Raw genomic sequence first — 18,531 nt, forward strand, 5'->3', positions numbered from 1 at the left:
TCTCACAAAACTGGACCATGGAAGCAGGAGACCTCAGTGGATATGGAGTTAAAGGGTCAAATTAATGATAGGAAATGAAAAGAAGCACAGAGAGAGGTTGTAGAAATGAGAACTAAAGAAGATGAGGTTAAGGAAGTTAACGTGGTGTGATGATATAGGACAAGAAAAATGATGTTGGTGGATATACAGAGAAGAGATTCATTATAGAAGATAAACAGCACATAGGAACATTAATTTTAGAAGTGTGACCTGATCAAAAGAAGCGGAAAAGCTAATTCTAATAGCCAGATTTGGGAATAATTAGAGAAAGGATTGTAATGACTATGATGATGGCAATTAGATGTGGTATTTGTGAAAATAGTGAGTCAGATTGAGATGAGAAAGTAGAGATCCGATGTGAAAGCAGTGGAATGGGTGGCAGAGGTAAAGGAAGCATTTAACCTGATTGACGGAGGAGGGAGGGGAGGGTGAAGGACACTTGAGGCTGCTGGCATTTCTTCACATCTACCCTCTGCCACGTCCAGTCCTGTTACCGCCTGTATTCCTTCTGTTTGGGGCATCCAAAAAGGAAAGCTACCGGACAGATTATTGGATTAAATGCAAAGAGGTCTGAATGTAAAAGAACCTAGACACTTCAGCTGCCCATCTTTGCTGTCCTTTTAAAAAACAAAGGAAAAAATTTAATTTTTATTTTAAAAAAGGTATTTGTTATAAATAATTCAATGTAAAAGTACGTATAGTGCCCAGTGAAAATTTCCCTTCATCCCTTACCCTAATTATGCACTCTTCCTCAGAGATTCTTATTAACAGCTTGATAGATTCTCTTCCAGACCTTTCTAAAGCATTCGCGTGGATATATGCATGTGTACGTATGGGGTTTTTAAAGAATCATGAATGGAAGTAGCTGTATAATTGTTCTAGGTCTGCTTTTTCATGTAACAGTGTATCTTGGAAATCTTTCCCATCAGTGTTACAACTCTAGCTCATTCTTTTTAAAGGTTGCATGAAAGTCAGTGATATGATTTAGCAGAGTTTTCTTAGTTATTCTCTTCTTGATAGACATTTAGCAGCTACTGTCATCTTTCTGCTTCTCAGTCACATTTTCACATTTATTTCCACAGTCGTCTCCTCTGGGAGAAGGCGATAAGAAGAACTACAGTCCCTGGGTCAGGATTGGCAAATGAATTTCATCTCAAGTGCCAATTCAGATTGGTTTGCAGTCAGTACCGCCTGCTTGATGGGTTGCTGTGTTGAGAAGGATCCCGAGGCTGAGTTCAGTGCCTAGCTTAGCCAGCATGTTCCACTGTGGCTGGAGATAAGGAGCTAGAGGGACAGGTGCCTTGAGTTTGCTCGTCCCTGCCCTGAATGACCCACCTGAGTTTTATTATATTTGCCTGAACATAGTAGCTTTTCTTTGGCCACTCCTACTATTTCCTACTACAAATCTTGGGAATCATTTGGTACAATGTAAAACTGTATTAAAATTACGAGCCAGATGCCCAGGGTTGAAGTGTTGCGCTGCTGATGACCTAGCCACGTAATTCACTGAGATCATAAAAGCCTTCATTTGGGAATGACTTCATCTTCTCACTGCAGTCTACACATTAACCTCCATTCCCATTTCCTCTTTCTCTTCTGTTACAAAAGAAGTGTCCCCTTTTCATTAAGGCCATTCCCTCCTGATTTGTTCTGGTACCCATCTCCTTGTGCCTTCTCCAGAACTTTTGTTTAGTTATTGCTTCTTTCATCTACAGTTTCTTTTTTTTTTCCTCCCAATTTTATTGAGAAATAATTGACTTACAGCACTGCATAAGTTTAAGGTGTCCAGCATAATGATGTGACTTACACACATCATGAAATGATTATCACAAGAAGTTTAGTGACCATCCATCATCTCATATAGATACAAAATCAAAGAAATAGAAAAAAATATTTTCCTTGTGATGAGACTTCTTAGGATTTAACTTTCTTAACTTTCATGTATAACATACAGCAGTGTTGATTATATTTACCATGTTCTACATTACATCCCTAGTACTTATTTATCTTATAACTGGAAGTTTGTACCTTTTGAAACTACCTTCATCCATTCCCCCTCTCCCCACTCCCCACCTCTGGTAACCAAGAATCTCATCTTTTTCTGTGGGTTTTTTTATTTGTTTTTGAAGTATAATTGACCTGTAACACTACGTTAGTTCCTGTTACACAACATAGTTATTCAATATTTCTGTACATTTAAAAATGATCCCCATAAGTCTAGGCATCTGGAAGTTTGTACCTCTTAATCTCCCTCACCTATCTCTTACAATACCACATTATCTTAAATGCTAACTTAAAATTCCTGTAATAGTTTCCTATCGCTGCCATAACAAATGACCACAAATGTAGTGGCTTAAGTAATGCAGATTCATTCTCTGAGCTCTGGAGGTCGGAAGTCATGCAGTCAAGGTGTTGGCAGGTCTTTGTTCCCTCTAGGCTCTAGGAGAGAATCTGCCTTCTCACCTTTCTAGCTTCTAGAGACCACCTGCCTTCCTTGGCTCAAGGCCCCGTCCTCCACCTTCACAGCCAGCAGTTTGGCATCTTCCGTTCTCTCTGACTCTGACCTTCCTTCCTCCCTTTTATAAGGACCATAGCAATCACAGTGGACCCACTCAGATAATCCAGGGTAACCTCCCCATGTCAGTGGCCTTAACTCAGTCACACCTTCAGAGTCCTTTTACCGTGGAAGGTAACACATCTGCAGGTTCCACAGAGACTAGGACGGCCGTCACTGGGGGCCATTGTTCTGACTACCACAGTTCCTAAATTTATTTCTCCAGCCCTAACCTCTTGTGAGAGACTTATATACTCAGCTGTTAGCTGGATAAATAAAAGATGAATTCTTGATCTTCCTCCTAGGTCTTCTTCCTCCTTGAGTTTGCTTCATTTTAGTAAATGGCACCTCTTTCCTTTCCTAAAGATGTAAACCTGGGAGTAATTCATGGCATTCATGTGCCACCTCCATGAAACGCAGACCAGGGTCCGTCCATTCTACCTTCGCGACATACTTTGAATCCATCTATTGATATGTTCTGTTACTACAGGGTGCTGGTTAAAAGTGTAGGTGCTGCAGCTGGAAGGCTGTTGATAAGTGATGGCTCTACCAATTCCTGTACCCGTTGGGAAATGATTTCACTTTACTGTGCCTCATTTCTTCATCTGCAAGTAGGTCATAGGATTATTGGGAGGAATAAACTAATAAATATTTGTACTTAAAACAGTGCCTGGAACACTAAGGGGCTGCCCATTGTTCGCTCGCAGTACCGTCACCTGCGCTGCACCCGCTCTTGTCCAGCCTCTTAACTGGTCACTGTGCTTCCAGCCTTGCCTTATTGAGGTTCACACCGTATACACCACCCACACTGATGCTGTGTAGACAATCACATCATCGCATTCCCCAGCCTAAGATCCTTCAGTGGCTCTTCACTGCACCTAGAGGAAAATCCAGACTCCCTAGCGGGCCTTCAAGGCTCCTGACGTGACCCACACCCTGCCTGTCCCTCGTTCGTTCACTCGCTGGGCTCCAGCCACACCGGGCCTCCTCCATCCTCACAGCGCAGCGGTGACAGAGGCTATTGGGTCAGAGGTAAGAGAGAACAAGAACAAGTATACAAACCTGTATTTCATTTAAAGCTTTTTTTAATTGCTGAATCAGAATAATAGATTAAATCAAGCCTATCCTAATATCAGTATTTAAAAGATGTGAGAAAAAGGTTTTTAAAGATACTTCTCTTAAAATATTTCTAAGTTATTTTCACGAAATGCTTAAACTGCTTTTTTAAAGTCGGTTACAACTTGTTTTACTTCCTTTAAAATTAAGTCCATGTGACTTCCTGATTTCCCTTTAAAATTTTTTTTAGATAAGCAGGATCAATGAAAATGTAATACAGTGGGTGGGACAAAACTTGATATAAGCCTACAGTGTAGTGTATTTTTTTCCAGCCCCATGGGATCTTTTGATTATTTAAATTTTTTTCCAGTATGCTCAATGACTTAAGATTTCATAAAATTCCATAAAGCAAACAGATTCTTTCTCACAATTTGGTTGAATTCCATTGTGTAACATGATTAGAAGGAACTAAATCTAACGAAGCATCACATCTTGTCCTCATTGTGTGTGTGTGTTTAAGGAATAAAATGGTTAAATCGAGTGAGGTTTCTGATATTACTACCTGTGAGTGAGCACTTCCTGGGAAAAGGGCTAAACCTTCATGCGTGTTAAAGCAAAAGATTTAATGAGAAACTAGAGGCTAACTAGTTCTGTGGAGAAATTCCATTTAGCCAGCAAGTAAAGTACAGAAATATGTAGAAGGTACCACTTTAGGGAAGAATAAAGCAGCTCCTTCTACATGTTCCTTCCATCGTTCTGCCCTTTCCATTTCACCCTCACTTGATGCTACCCCCTTCTCCTACCAGAGCTCTCAGATATCTCTAAATTATCAGCTCTCCTGGGTAGCCTTTCCTGACTCTCCCAGGCAGAATTAATTGTTTCTTCTTTTGTGTTCCTTCAGTTTACACCTCTTTCATAGCCCTTTGGTTATATTGTGCTTGTCTCTGTATGATGGTAGAGACCCTATCTATTTATATTCCTGAGGTACTTAGCATAGACTCAGAGTTGCTCTCTAAATGTTTGTTGAATGCAGGTTGTTGAACAAATGTCATTGATATTTCTGTCCTCCCTAAAAATATATTGGTTTTCAGTAAAGAGCACAAAAAAATCAGTAACACTTGCGAATTTCGCATGGTCTGCATGCGCCACTTTGGATGCTGTGTGGAAGAGGAGGGGTGGGTGACAGAGGAGTGAGCTGGGATGAGATGTTATTAAAAGACAAAATTTGTTCTTGAGGAATTTATGATCAAGTTGGAGGTATGAGACTTGCTCCCGGTGGGGGTGGGGGGGCGGGAAATGAAAAAGTAGCTAAGGGGGAGAAAATTAAAGGTGCTTGGCTTTATGAATGTCCAGTAATTTCCTAAGGCATTATTTTTGAAACGGTTACCAGTTTTGTTACCAGTTAAATAACTTAATGGCTGTTATTCTTTAGTACTGGTCTGAGATAGCAGTTTCACTAAAATTCCTGCCTTTTGAATTTTAAAACTTCAAAATGTATTGTCTTTCTTACTGTCTCTTCATTTTCCTTTTTAGAAACATGTTGAGATCAGTTGTGCAAGAAAGGCTTTCTTGCTAGGTTTTCCTCTTAATGCTATTTTGGTTAAAATGTGCATGAATAATGCATACAAATCCAATAGTGTAGATTGGTAAAACCAGTAGAAAGTTATGTCACGAAACTGAAGCCAGCTTTAGCATTTCTCAGCAGTTGCAAGAGTAGGTGCTCAGGTCTTTTTAAATCAAATGTTTTAGAATGGAAAGTGTTAAAATAACGACTTTGGTTTTGTCTGGAGGAGAGTAACGTAGGAAGTTATGACCCATGTGAAATAATGTTTAATCCAATAAATACAACTGGTAATAGTTGAGAAAAGAAATGACATCTCTGCTGACAGTTCACACGGAAGACGCAGGATTTGACCAAGGTGATCAGAGGTATTGGCAGGAAATCCGAAGAGCACCGTGACCTTTTAGTAAAAGGCTGCGCCCTGTTCTTTATGTTTCCGAGCCCAGTGTCCTCTTCTACAGTTTAGTTTTGAAATTACCTGTACAGTTCTTATCTGGGCCTTTTCTGTGAGTCTTTACTCTTGTCTGGACCTGCCTAGGACTTGGAGATCTCGTCCTCTTCTGTATTCCCAGCACTTTTTTCTCTGGTCCTTTTTTTTTTTTTTTTTTTTTTTGACAATTAGCCATACTGCCTTGTTCTTGCCCTTTTTGTCTTGTTATATAACTTTTTGTGTCTTTCTTCCTCATCTTCCCCCAAGCCCTGCATTTCCCTTAAGGACAGAGACCTTGTTGTCTTAACTTTTGTATTTCCTCTGTTGCCCTGTACGAAACACGTTCATTGGTTGATATGATATGCAGCAAATTGAGTACCACAGAGTATGGCTGTTATTAAACACCTTCTGTATGTAATATGGTACAACACTCTGGAGGACATCTAAGTGGTGCCAGGGGCTCTTACTCTCGTTTTGTGTTTACAACATTAAAAAATTATCCAGCAGCTTACTTGTAATGTATATGAATTGTAGGTGAATGTAATTTATCCTTTAGGTTTCAGGTTAATCTTTTGGGAGACTAATGTCTCCATTAAAACATTCACTGTAAAACCATGTGCATTTTGTACTATCCTTAGCATTGAGAGCATGTCCTTAACCAGACACACTTACCCAGTGCCCACTGTGTGCAGTGCTTTGCCAGGCATGGCACTACCAAGGGAAACAAGATCCAGTCCCTGAATCAGGGTTTCGTAGTCAGTCCAGGGGAAGAGGCTGAGCATGGAAAGATGGGCACAATGTGATGTGAAAAGGGTCTGGGCCTCCAGCCCACCGGAGCTACTCACTCCCGAGATCAGCCCCCGTAGTTTGCCGTTCTCCATGACTATATCTATGCCGTCATCTCAGTTTTATACATCCTGCAATCTAACCACTGTCTCCTGTCTTTCAACCCATTCTCTTAAAAACCCTGATCCCAACATTTCTTTGACCAACCACAGTGTCTTCTCCATGTTTTCACTGTTCCTCCCTCCACTTGTGTCCTCATTCCCTCCTTACCAGCTCAGATGGCGTGGGCTGTCATAGAATCGCCCCCCTGCCCTTCTCTCCCTGCACTGTGCTCACCCAGCGCATCCCTCCCCTCCTTCCGGACCTGTCCTCAGGTGACTGGCCATGCTGGCAGCTCTTGCTTGAGACCCACAGCTGTTTAATTGCTGTGGTGCCCTTTTGCTGCCCAGCGGTCCTACTCCATTTCCCTAGTCAGTTCCTTTTACATGCTTATTTCATACTTTTCTCCCTTAAAATTTCTAATACCTTCATCCTCTGTCCTGCTCCATCGGAGGACATTATTTATGTCACTGAGAAACTCCTCATGTTTCCACTCACTCACCTGGCTGTGTACATGTGTGGACATATTCTGCTTTCTCTACATCGAAGAATGTTATGTCCCTAACTGACGCCAACCCCTCCGTATGTGCCTGGGATCCCAATGCCTCTGACCTACATCAGGACATTAATGTAGCTCCTTCTCTCTCCCAGGTAATCAGTTATTCCTGATGCCCATCAGCTATCTTATCTTTCAGAATACAAATACCTTTGATCCACATCACTTTCCTCTCCTAGAATTCTTTCTTGAACAGCCTCTATTTATGTTTATTCTCACGATTCCCCTGCAGCCGCTCTTGACTAAATCACCGCTGTCACATACTCAGCTGCCTAATTGAGTGGTCCTCTCTCCGTTCGCATCTTTGTCGACCTTTCACCGGCACTTAAAGTTGTTGATTCCTCCTTCCTTCATGGAACACTTTCTTTACTTGGTTTCCAGAGTACCAGTCTCTTTTGATTTTACTTCTCAGTTCCCTTTGCTTGTCGTGTTGTATCCTCCTGACTTTAGACGTTCGCGTGTCTTGGGGTGCAGGCCTTGTTTTCTGCACTTGCCCTTCAGATCCTTTGTACTCGGTGTGGTCTGAGGGTCAGTAGCATCACCTTCACCTGGAAGCTTGTTGGAACTGCAGAGCTGCAGGCCCCAACTCACACCTAGAGAATAAGAATTTGCATTTTTTCAAATCCGTAGGGGCTTCATATGGACACTAAAGCTTGAGCAGCTTGCCTTGCATGACCTCATCTAGTCCCATGCCTGTGAATATTGTCCAAATTCTGCTAAGTCCAAAACTTTACGTCTCTAGACTCAGTCTTGCCCCCTGAATTTCAGACTCCTGTCTAACTATCTACTTGGCACATTCACTTAAATATCTAATGGGATCTCCAAAGTGTCTTAGAATGTCCAGAAGAGAATTCTTGATTTCTGCTCACAAGCCTGCCCCTCCTGTGGTCCATATTTTGGTAGATGGAGGGTCTGTCTTTCAGTCCATCAACATTCACATTCAGTCCATCAACAAATTCTGTCAGCTCTACCTACAACATAGAGCAGAATCTGACCACTTCTCATCATTCCACTCCCACCACCCAGGCCCCCATCATCTCTCACCTGGTTTCTGACAGGGGCTTTCTGACTGGTCTCTCTGCTTGCACCCTCGTCTCCAGCAATATTTTAAATACAGCATTCAGAGTGATCGTTTCCAAACGTGAATCTGTTCATGCCGGTTCCCTGCATGGAACCCTCCAATGGCTTTGCTTCCTGGCTGGAATAAAAGCCAGAAGCCCTCGTTCTGGCCATCTGCCACCTTCTGAGATCTGCTCTGTCCTCCTCACTTCCTTCCTTCCATCACTGGCCTCAATGCAAGTTCCTGGACCTGCCAAGCGTGTTCTCTTCTAGGCCTTCACTTTCCCTCTGCCTGGAGCTCTCTCATCCCAAATGTCTACAGTGCTTACTCCCCCACTTCCTTCCTTTTTCTGCTCAGAAAGACCTTCACTGTATCATTTTCTATCCTTTTTCTCTTGCCTTTAAAAAAACCCAAAAAACAAAATAAACACAGCATCTTTCACACATCATGTTCATTCATTTGTAGATCTTCTACAAGTAGAATATAAGCTCCTCAGTGAGCGAGGCCTTGTGCTTAGTGCACGGATGCATCCCAGACCCTACGCTAGCGCTAGACAGACAGAGAAGGAGGCGCTCAATACATGTTTATTGAACAAGTAAATGAATAAGCGTCACCAACTCATACGTAAGGAGTGTTACAGAAATTCAGAGGAGAGGCAGCTAACTGCTTGGGAAAGTTGGGGAGAGCATCACAGAATAAGTGATGCTTGAGGGGTGTTGTGAAGAGTCAGGAAGGAGTTCTCCAGACGGATAAGATGGTGGTCAAGATATGCTTTGTGGAACAAGACAACACACGCAAAGGTAGAGAAAAATAGTTTTCAAAGACATCGTGAAAATGCACTATGGCTGAAGCAGGGGTGAGTGTATTGGATGCTGAGAAATAGTGATGGGATGAAGCCAAGAAAGTAATTTAGGGCCAGCTTGTAATGAGTCTTGTGATAAGATTCTGCTGAAGAATTTTCATTTTAGCCTGTTAAGTGGTGGGGAGCCGACAAACGTGGTTAAGTATACAGAGTGATGTCAGATTAGTATTGAATATTTTATAAAGTTTTTTTTTTAGTAAACATTGTGGAATTTTTATAATATTCTTGCATTATATTAAGAATTGGAAATTCAAAGAAAATAAGACATGGTCCCTACTTAGGAGTTTACATTCTATTAGCATATGACTATTTTAGGAGTAAAGATTGATTTGAGGTCCTAGTGTCCTAGATGAGAGGTGACAGGAATTTCCATAAAAGCAACTTAAGTGAGAATGGAAAGTTTCAGTTCCTCCCTTTATTGCTTTAATGAATACATATCCTGACCTTTGTTCCTCAAGGAAGCCTGGTTGACTTTCTTGACTTGATCAAATCCCTGCTGTAGGCTCCCCATGCATCATAGTCCCGTAGCATTTCCTGTGGTTGAAATTTTGTATGCTTATGTTTTTTTGTCGGCCCTGCCACTCAACCAGACTGTAAATCCCTTAAGGAACTTTGCATCCCTAGCAACTTGCATAGACTTTGGCACCTGTTAGGAGTTCAGATATTTGAGTGAATAAAATTTGGGGATACATTTTAAAGGCTACATTGACTGAACTTGAAGACCAGTTGGCTGTGGCAGATAATGATGTTCGGAGGATTTCCACCTATTTACTGAAAAGTCTCACTTTGGCCCAAAGCATCTCAAACTCCGTATAGTGGAAAATGGACTTGTCATCTTGATCTGCCCCCTTGTATATGCCCTGTCTTGGCTAATGGCATCATCATCTACCCACCATGCAAACTACAGATGTGAAAGTCATCTCTTACCCCCTTGCCTCACACCCTCCCCATATCTAAGTATGTAGTTGTCTTCTTCTTTCTGCCTATTTTCTGCCCCAGTGTTCACTATCAGTGCCTTAGGTCAACTTCTGAGCCCACAGACTTTGTCTTCCCGCTTCTGGTCATTGTCGCTGCCAGCCCACCTTCCGCATCGCATGTTGTCAGGTGTGGTGGGCAGGAAAATGGTCCCCCAAAGATACATTCACCTGCCCATCCCAGTAACCTGTAACCTTTTCTTGGAAAAAAAGATCTTTGCAAATGGGATTAAGTTAAGGATTTTGAGGTGAGATCATCATGGATTATCTGGGTGGGACCTAAGTGCTGTCACAAGTATCCTTATAAGAGAAAGGTAGAGGGAGATTAGACCCACAGAGGAGAAGGCAATGTGAGGATGGAGGCAGAGATTAGAGTGATGTGGCCACAAGCCCAGGAATGCTGGCAGCCACCAGAGGCAAGAGGCAAGGAATGGACTTTCCCTAGAGCCTTAAGAGGGATGGTGGTCCTGCAAACGCTTTGGTTTTCTTTCATTGAAACTGATTTTAGAGTTCTGGCCTCCAGAGTTATGAAAGACTAAAATTTTGTTGTTTTAAGCCACCAAGTTATGCTAATTGTTACAGTGGCCATGGGACACTGATGCGTCAGAGTTATCTGTAAAGTCTAAAATGGATCTTATCACTCCCTGGCAAAACATCCAAAGACTTTCCATTACTACAGATTCAGTATAAACTCTGTAATCTGACCCACGTTTAAGCTTCATCTCTGATGACCACATCTTTTCCCTCTGGCTACTCTCCTCTCTAGCTATGCCAGATATTCTTAGACACACACCTTGTTCTTTCAGGCCGTGGGACTGTTGCTCTTCCCCTTACAGCTGGTATTCTCTTTTCCTGCCTTAAATTCTTAGTCGTCGTTACAGCTCAGATGTCATCTCTGCCTGGAAAGTTTGCCTGGAAACTTATCCTGGTTCCCCTAAGAGTGACTTCTTCAAGTATTCCCACAGTTTGTATAAACATATGTTTACTTGCACGTCTTCCACTAGATTAGACTTTGACTATTTGGAGGGCACCACCCATATCTCATTAATCTTTCTAAACTGTTTCAACAACGAGCCCTTTCTTTACCAGGTACATGGTAGGTATTTGGTAAGTGTTGATTTATTAAACTGAAGTCACATGAAAGAACTTTCTTTTATAACTGTGGATTATTCTATAACTGGTCTTTAGTTCTAGAATATTTTCTTTGTAGAGTGAATGCATAGGTGACCTTGAAAATGATTTTAAAGATGTCAACAAGAGAAATTGGGAAGCTCTGGATTTAGTCATCCAAAACAGATACACATAAGATTTTCGGTAGCCCACACACAATGTTTTGAATAATTCTTCATCTGCAGTACATGTGCAGATTTTGCAAGTTGGAGAAAACAATAGTAGATTTAGTTACTTGGGGAAAAGCCAGTACTTTTAAGAAACTGTCGTAATCGACACTGTACCATTTGACTGATTGTGACCTTGCACCTCATTCAGGGAGGATATGTCTAGAATGTCTCTGACTCTTGTTGTTTGCTGCCAAGATTCTGTTTCAAGCTTTTGTCACTTCCTCGGTAGGTTATTGTAGCAATCTCTTGGCAGCCCCTTCTGGACTCACCCAGATTTTCTGTTTACAGTTTATTTTAAATGTGGTAGGTTTCATTTATTTTCCTTGTGTTCTTTGTATTTACTACGTTATTTTTGAGTTTACAAGATTGTACATTAAAGCTAAATAAAAATTTGGCACTGATATTTTAAGCTTGGGTTACTTTGGGGTTAGTTTGGACATTCTTAGAAGATGCCTAGTTCTTGGGAAACCATAAACAATGAAGGTATTAAATTGAGCGTGTGTGCCTTCTGACTATTTCCTGTTACCTTAAGTAATGGGGAGGGGTTATTTGGACATTATCCACAGTCCTTCCACATCTTGCTCCTTTGTACTATTTGTTCTCAAGTTAGTTTTTAGAGGTCATGTTAAAAAAATACTTATTGGCATAACATAAGAATTGTTGGCATGTTTATATTATTAATTTTATGACCTCTTCTTTCAGCCTTGTAATAGGAAAAAGTCAAAAAAGTAGGATAAAGGTAATGATCCTCTTAATGCTGAAGTTTTTTTTACACCACTTTATTTGAGGTATGGTTGACATACAAAAAGCTGTGCACATTTAACTCATACAACTTCATGAGTAAAGTTTTAAAGCCATGTTAACGCAGTCACAGCCATTGGCCTCCATGCTGTTTGGTTGAAATGGGATAGTGTTCAATCTGAAATGTGTTTGAAATTATTTTAAGTCCCAATGTGGACAGAGCTTTTAAGTTTCTGGGCCACCAGAGATCTGTGAACAAACTTTCTATTAATACCACTGTTTTAATCAGGCAAAGATTCTATCTACCTTAAATGCTTGTGCATAGGCTAGAGCATTTATCTTGTAAAATACAGCCTGTTTTTCAGAGTGTTGTTATGACACTTTTTATATAAAATATAATTAGTAATTAAACCACCTGAATCCTTTTTGGAAATAGATGGGAATAAACAAACCCACGAGTAAGTACAAACTAAGTATTCCATTTCCATGTATAGTCATTACATAGGGCTATACAGATTTTCCTAACTGCCCATTTAAAGTTCAGTGAATAATGTAAGGCTATTTTATAAATCCCTTACCCTGTTTTTCAGGGAGGGATTGAAGCATCCTGAAAATTTTGTGTGGCTCTACTTAGTATAGAAACACAGATGTTTGTAAGGGGAAAATGCAGTGGGAAATAAAAGGGAAAATGAAAGGCTAATTTTGTCTGAAATCTAGGTGTGGATACTGTTAACATTTCTGCTGTTGTATTCAAAAATACATCTGTATAAAAATCCACCAATTTTGCTCCATGTCTGTGTGGCTTTCTTTCATCACTGGCATTGAGGTGAGAGATGACAGGACCAGAATATAGACCATGCATCCAGCATGATAGTCTTTGGCTTTGGCTTGACAGGTTTTTTTTTGCTTATTTGTTTTGGGTTTTACTTGGTTTTGGTTTTGGTTTTATTGTGGTAAAATAAACATAACACATATACCATTTTAACCATTTTTAAGCATGCGGTTCAGTGGCATTAAGTACATTTTTGTCCAACCAGCACTGCTGTCCATTGCCAGAACTTTTCCATCATCCCAAAATAAAACTCTGTACTTACTAAACAGTAACTCCCCACCTCCCCCCCATTTGTTTCTTTTTAAAGCAGGTACAGTACTCTTACTATTATAACCACCATATATGAGGTGTTAAGCACGCTCTTTCCAATACTTTATGCTTTCCACTAAGGCATTAATGTATTGCCCGGAAACACTGAATGGTAGATAAGGTCTGGCCTATTTGATATTCGTTTGTGCAGGCAAAATTGAAAAACCTGATGTTTTAAGATTGAATTATCACCTCAGCAGCACTGAGATCTATCACTTGAAAATTACTCTTATGAGCCAGGTACGCTCCAGTGCTGGGTCGCCTCAGGCCAAACAACCAACAGGGAGGGAACCCAGCCCCAGTCATCAGCAAACGAGTGGATTAAAGTTTCACTGAGCTCTGCCCACCAGAGCAACACCCAGCTCTACCCACCACCAGTCCCTCCCATCAGGAAGCTTGCACAAGCCTCTTAGATAGCCTCATCCACCAGAGGGCAGACAGCAGAAGCAAGAAGAACTACAATTCTGCAGCCTCTGGAAGGAAAACCACATTCACAGAAAGATAGACAAAATGAAAAGGCAGAGGACTTTGTACCAGATGAAGGAACAAGATAAAACCCCAGAAAAACAACTAAATGAAGTGGAGATAGGCAACCTTCCAGAAAAAGAATTCAGAATAATGATAGCAAAGATGATCCAGGACCTCGGAAAAACAATGGAGGCAAAGATTGAGAAGATGTAAGAATTGTTTAACAAAGACCTAGAAGAATTAAAGAACAAACACCTAGAAGAAGTAAAGAACAAATAAACAGAGATGAACAATAGAATAACTGAAATGAAAAATACACTAGAAGGAATCAATAGCAGAATAACTGAGGCAGAAGAACGGATAAGTGACCTGGAAGACAGAATGGTGGAATTCACTGCTGCGGAACAGAATAAAGAAAAAAGAATGAAAAGAAATGAAGACAGCCTAAGAGACCTCTGGGACAACATTAAACGCAACAACAGTCACATTATAGGGGTCCCAGAAGGAGAAGAGAGAGAGAAAGGACCTGAGAAAATATCTGAAGAGATTATATTCAAAAACTTCCCTAACATGGGAAAGGAAATAGCCACTTAAGTCCAGGACGTGCAGAGAGTCCCAGGCAGGATAAACCCAAGGAGAAACATGCCGAGACACATAGTAATCAAACTGACAAAAATTAAAGACAAAGAAAAATTATTGAAAGCAAGGGAAAAATGACAAATAACATACAAGGGAACTCTTATAAGGTTAGCAGCTGATTTCTCAGCAGAAACTCTACGAGCCAGAAGGGAGTGGCACGATATATTTCAAGTGATGAAAGGGAAGAACCTACAACCAAGATTACTCTACCTGGCAAGGATCTCATTCAGATTCGACAGAGAAATCAAAAGCTTTACAGACAAACAAAAACTAAGAGAATTCAGCACCACCAAACCAGCTCTACAACAAATGCTAAAGGAACTTCTCTAAGTGGGAAACACAAGAGAAGAAAAGGACCTACAAAAACAAACCCAGAACAATTAAGAAAATGGTCATAGGAACATACATATTGATAATTATCTTAAACGTGAATGCATTAAATGCTCCAACCAAAAGACACAGGCTCACTGAATGGATACAAAAACAAGACCTGTGTATATGCTGTCTACAGGAGACCCACTTCAGGGACACATACAGACTGAAAGTGAGGGGATGGAAAAAGATATTCCGTGCAAATGGAAATCAAAAGAAAGCTGGAGTAGCAATACTCATATCAGATAAAATAGAGTTTAAAATAAAGAATGTTACAAGAGACAAGGAAGGACACTACATAATGATCAAGGGATCAATCCAAGAAGAAGATATAACAATTATAAATATATATGCACCCAACCTAGGAGCACCTCAATACATAAGGCAACTGCTGACAGCTATAAAAGAGGAAATCGACAGTAACACAGAAATAGTGGGGGACTTCAACACCTCACGTAAACCAATGGGCACATCATCCAGACAAAAAATTAATAAGGAAAACACAAGCTTTAAATGACACAACAGACCGGATAGATTTAATTGATATTTATAGGACATTCCATCCAAAAACAGCAGATTACACTTTCTTCTAAAGTGCACACGGAACATTCTCCAGGATAGATCACACCTTGGGCCACAAATCAAGCCTCGGTAAATTTAAGAAAATTGAAATCATATCAAGCATCTTTTCCGACCACAACGCTATGAGATTAGAAATCCATTACAGGGAAAAAAACGTAAAAAACACAAACACATGGAGGCTAAACAATATGCTGCTAAATAACCAAGAGATCACTGTAGAAATCAAAGAGGAAATCAAAAAATACCTAGAGACAAATGACAACGAAAACACAATGATCCAAAACCTATGGGATGCAGCAAAAGCAGTTCTAAGAGGGAAGTTTATAGCAATACAGTCCTACCTCAAGAAACAAGAAAAATCTCAAACAATCTAACCTTACACCTAAAGGAACTACAGAAGAACAAACAAAACCCAAAGTTAGTAGAAGGAAAGAAATCATAAAGACCAGACAGAAATAAATGAAATAGAAATAAAGAAAATAATAACAAAGATCAATAAAAGTAAAAGCTGGTTCTTTGAGAAGATAAACTGAATTGATAAACTTTTAGCCAGACTCATCAAGAAAAAGAGGGAGAGGACTCAAATCAATAAAATTAGAAATGAAAAAGGAGAAGTTACAACGGACACTGCAGAAATACAAAGCATCATAAGAGACTACTGCAGGCAACTCTGTGCCAATAAAATGGACAACCTGGAAGAAATGGACAAATTCTTAGAAAGGTATAACCTTCCAAGACTGAACCAGGAAGAAATAGAGAATATGAACAGACCAATCCCAGGTAATGAAATTGAAACTGTGATTAAAAATCTTCCAACAAACAGAAGTCCAGGACCAGATGGCTTCACAGGTGAATTCTATCAAACATTTAGAGAAGAGCTAACACCCATCCTTCTCAAACTCTTCCAAAAAATTGCAGAGGAAGGAACACTCCCAAACCCATTCTATGAGGCCACCATCATCCTGATACCAAAACCAGACAAAGATACTACAAAAAAAAGAAAATTACGGACCAATGTCACTGCTGAATGTAGATGCAAAAATCCTCAACAAAATACTAGCAAACAGGATCCAACAACACATTAAAAGGATCATACACCATGGTCAAGTGGGATTTATCCCAGGGATGCAAGGATTCTTCAATATACGCAAATCAATCAATGTGATACACCATATTAACAAAGTGAAGAAAAAAAACCATTACGATCATCTCAATAGATGCAGAAAAAGCTTCTGACCAAATTCAACACCCATTTATGATAAAAACTCTCCAGAAAGTGGATGGAGAGGGAACCTATGTCAACATAGTAAAGGCCATATATGACAAACCCACAGCAAACATCGTTCTGAATGATGAAAAATTGAAAGCATTTCCTCTAAGATCAGGAACAAGACAAGGATGTCCACTCTTGCCACTATTACTCAACGTAATTTTGGAAGTGCTAGCCACGACAATCAGAGAAGAAAAAGAAATAGAAGGAATCCAAATTGGACAAGAAGTAAAACTGTCACTGTTTGCAGATGACATGATACTATACATAGAGAATCCTGAAGATGCCATCAGAAAAGTACTAGAGCTAATCAATAAATTTAGTAAAGTTGCAGGATACAAAATTAATGCACAGAAACCTCTTACATTCCTATACACTAACAACAAAAGATCAGAAAGAGAAATTAAGGAAACAATCCCATTCACTGTTGCAACAAAAAGAATAAAATACCTAGGAATAAACCTACCTAAGTAGGTAAAAGATCTGTACTCAGAAAAGTATAAGACATTGATGAAAGAAATCAAAGATGATACAAACAGATGGAGAGCTATACCATGTTCTTGGATTGGAAGAATCAATATCGTGAAAATGACTATACTACCCAAAGCAATCTACAGATTCAATGCAATCCCTATCAAATTACCAATGGCATTTTTTACAGAACTAGAACAGAAAATCTTAAAATTTGTATGGAGACACAAAAGACCCTGAATAGCCAAAGCAGCCTTGGGTGAAAAAAACGGAGCTGGAGGAATCAGACTCCCTGACTTCATACTATACTACAAAGCTACAGTAATCAAGATAATATGGTACTGGCACAAAAACAGAAATATAGATCAATGGAACAGGATAGAAAGCCCAGAGATAAACCCACGCACCTGTGGTCAACTAATCTATGACAAAGGAGGCAAGGATATACAATGGAGAAAAGACAGTTCTTCAATAAATGGTGCTGGGAAAACTGGACAGCTCCATGTAAAAGAATGAAATTGGAACACTTCCTAACACCATACATAAAAATAAACTCAAAATAGATTATAGATCTAAATGTAAGACTGGACACTATAAAACTCTTAGAGGAAAACATAAGAAGAACACTCTTTTACATAAATCACAGCAAGATCTTTTTTGATCCACCTCCTAGAGTAATGGAAATAAAAACAAATGGGACCTAATGAAACTTAAAAGCTTTTGCAAAGCAAAGGAAACTACAAACAAGACGATAAGACAACCCTCAGAATGGGAGAAAATATTTGCAAACGAATCAACGGACAAAGGATTAATCTCCAAAATATATAAACTGCCCATGTAGCTCAATATTAAAAAAACAACCCAATCCAAAAATGGGCAGAAGACCTAAATAGACATTTCTCCAAAGAAGACATACAGATGGCCAAGAAACACATGAAAAGCTGCTCAACATCACTAAGTATTAGAGAAATGCAAATCAAAACTACAATGAGGTATCACCTCACACCAGTTAGAATGGGCATCATCAGAAAATCTGCAAACAACAAATGCTGGAGAGGTTGTTTAGAAAAGGGAACCCTCTTGCACTGTTGGTGGGAATGTAAATTGATACAGCCACTATGGAGAACAGTATGGAGGTTCCTTAAAATAATAAAAATAGAACTACCATATGACCCAGCAATCCCGCTACTGGGCATATACCCAGAGAAAACCATAATTCAAAAAGATACATGCACCCCAGTGTTCACTGCAGCACTATTTACAATAGCCAGGTCATGGAAGCAACCTAAATGCCCATCGACAGATGAATGGATAAAGAAGATGTGGTACGTTTATACAAAATGGAATATTACTCAGCCATAAAAAGGAACGAAATTGGGCCAGTTGTAGAGATGTGGATGGATCTGGAGACTGTCATACAGAGTGAAGTAAGTCAGAAAGAGAAAAACAGGTATCGTAAACACATATATGGGGAACCTAGAAAAAAATGGTACAGATGAACTGGTTTGCAGGGCAGAAATAGAGACACAG

At 39.9% G+C, this 18,531-nt stretch overlaps 1 protein-coding gene across 8 annotated transcripts in view; it reads left to right on the forward strand.

Moving 5' to 3' along the window:
• OSBPL1A (oxysterol binding protein like 1A) overlaps window positions 1-18,531 on the forward strand; it is a 217,630-nt gene that overhangs the window by 122,881 nt on the left and 76,218 nt on the right. The window lies entirely within an intron of this gene.

The sequence above is a fragment of the Balaenoptera borealis genome (genome assembly GCF_965194805.1).
Source record: "Balaenoptera borealis genome assembly, chromosome: 14".
Taxonomy (NCBI): domain Eukaryota; kingdom Metazoa; phylum Chordata; class Mammalia; order Artiodactyla; family Balaenopteridae; genus Balaenoptera; species Balaenoptera borealis.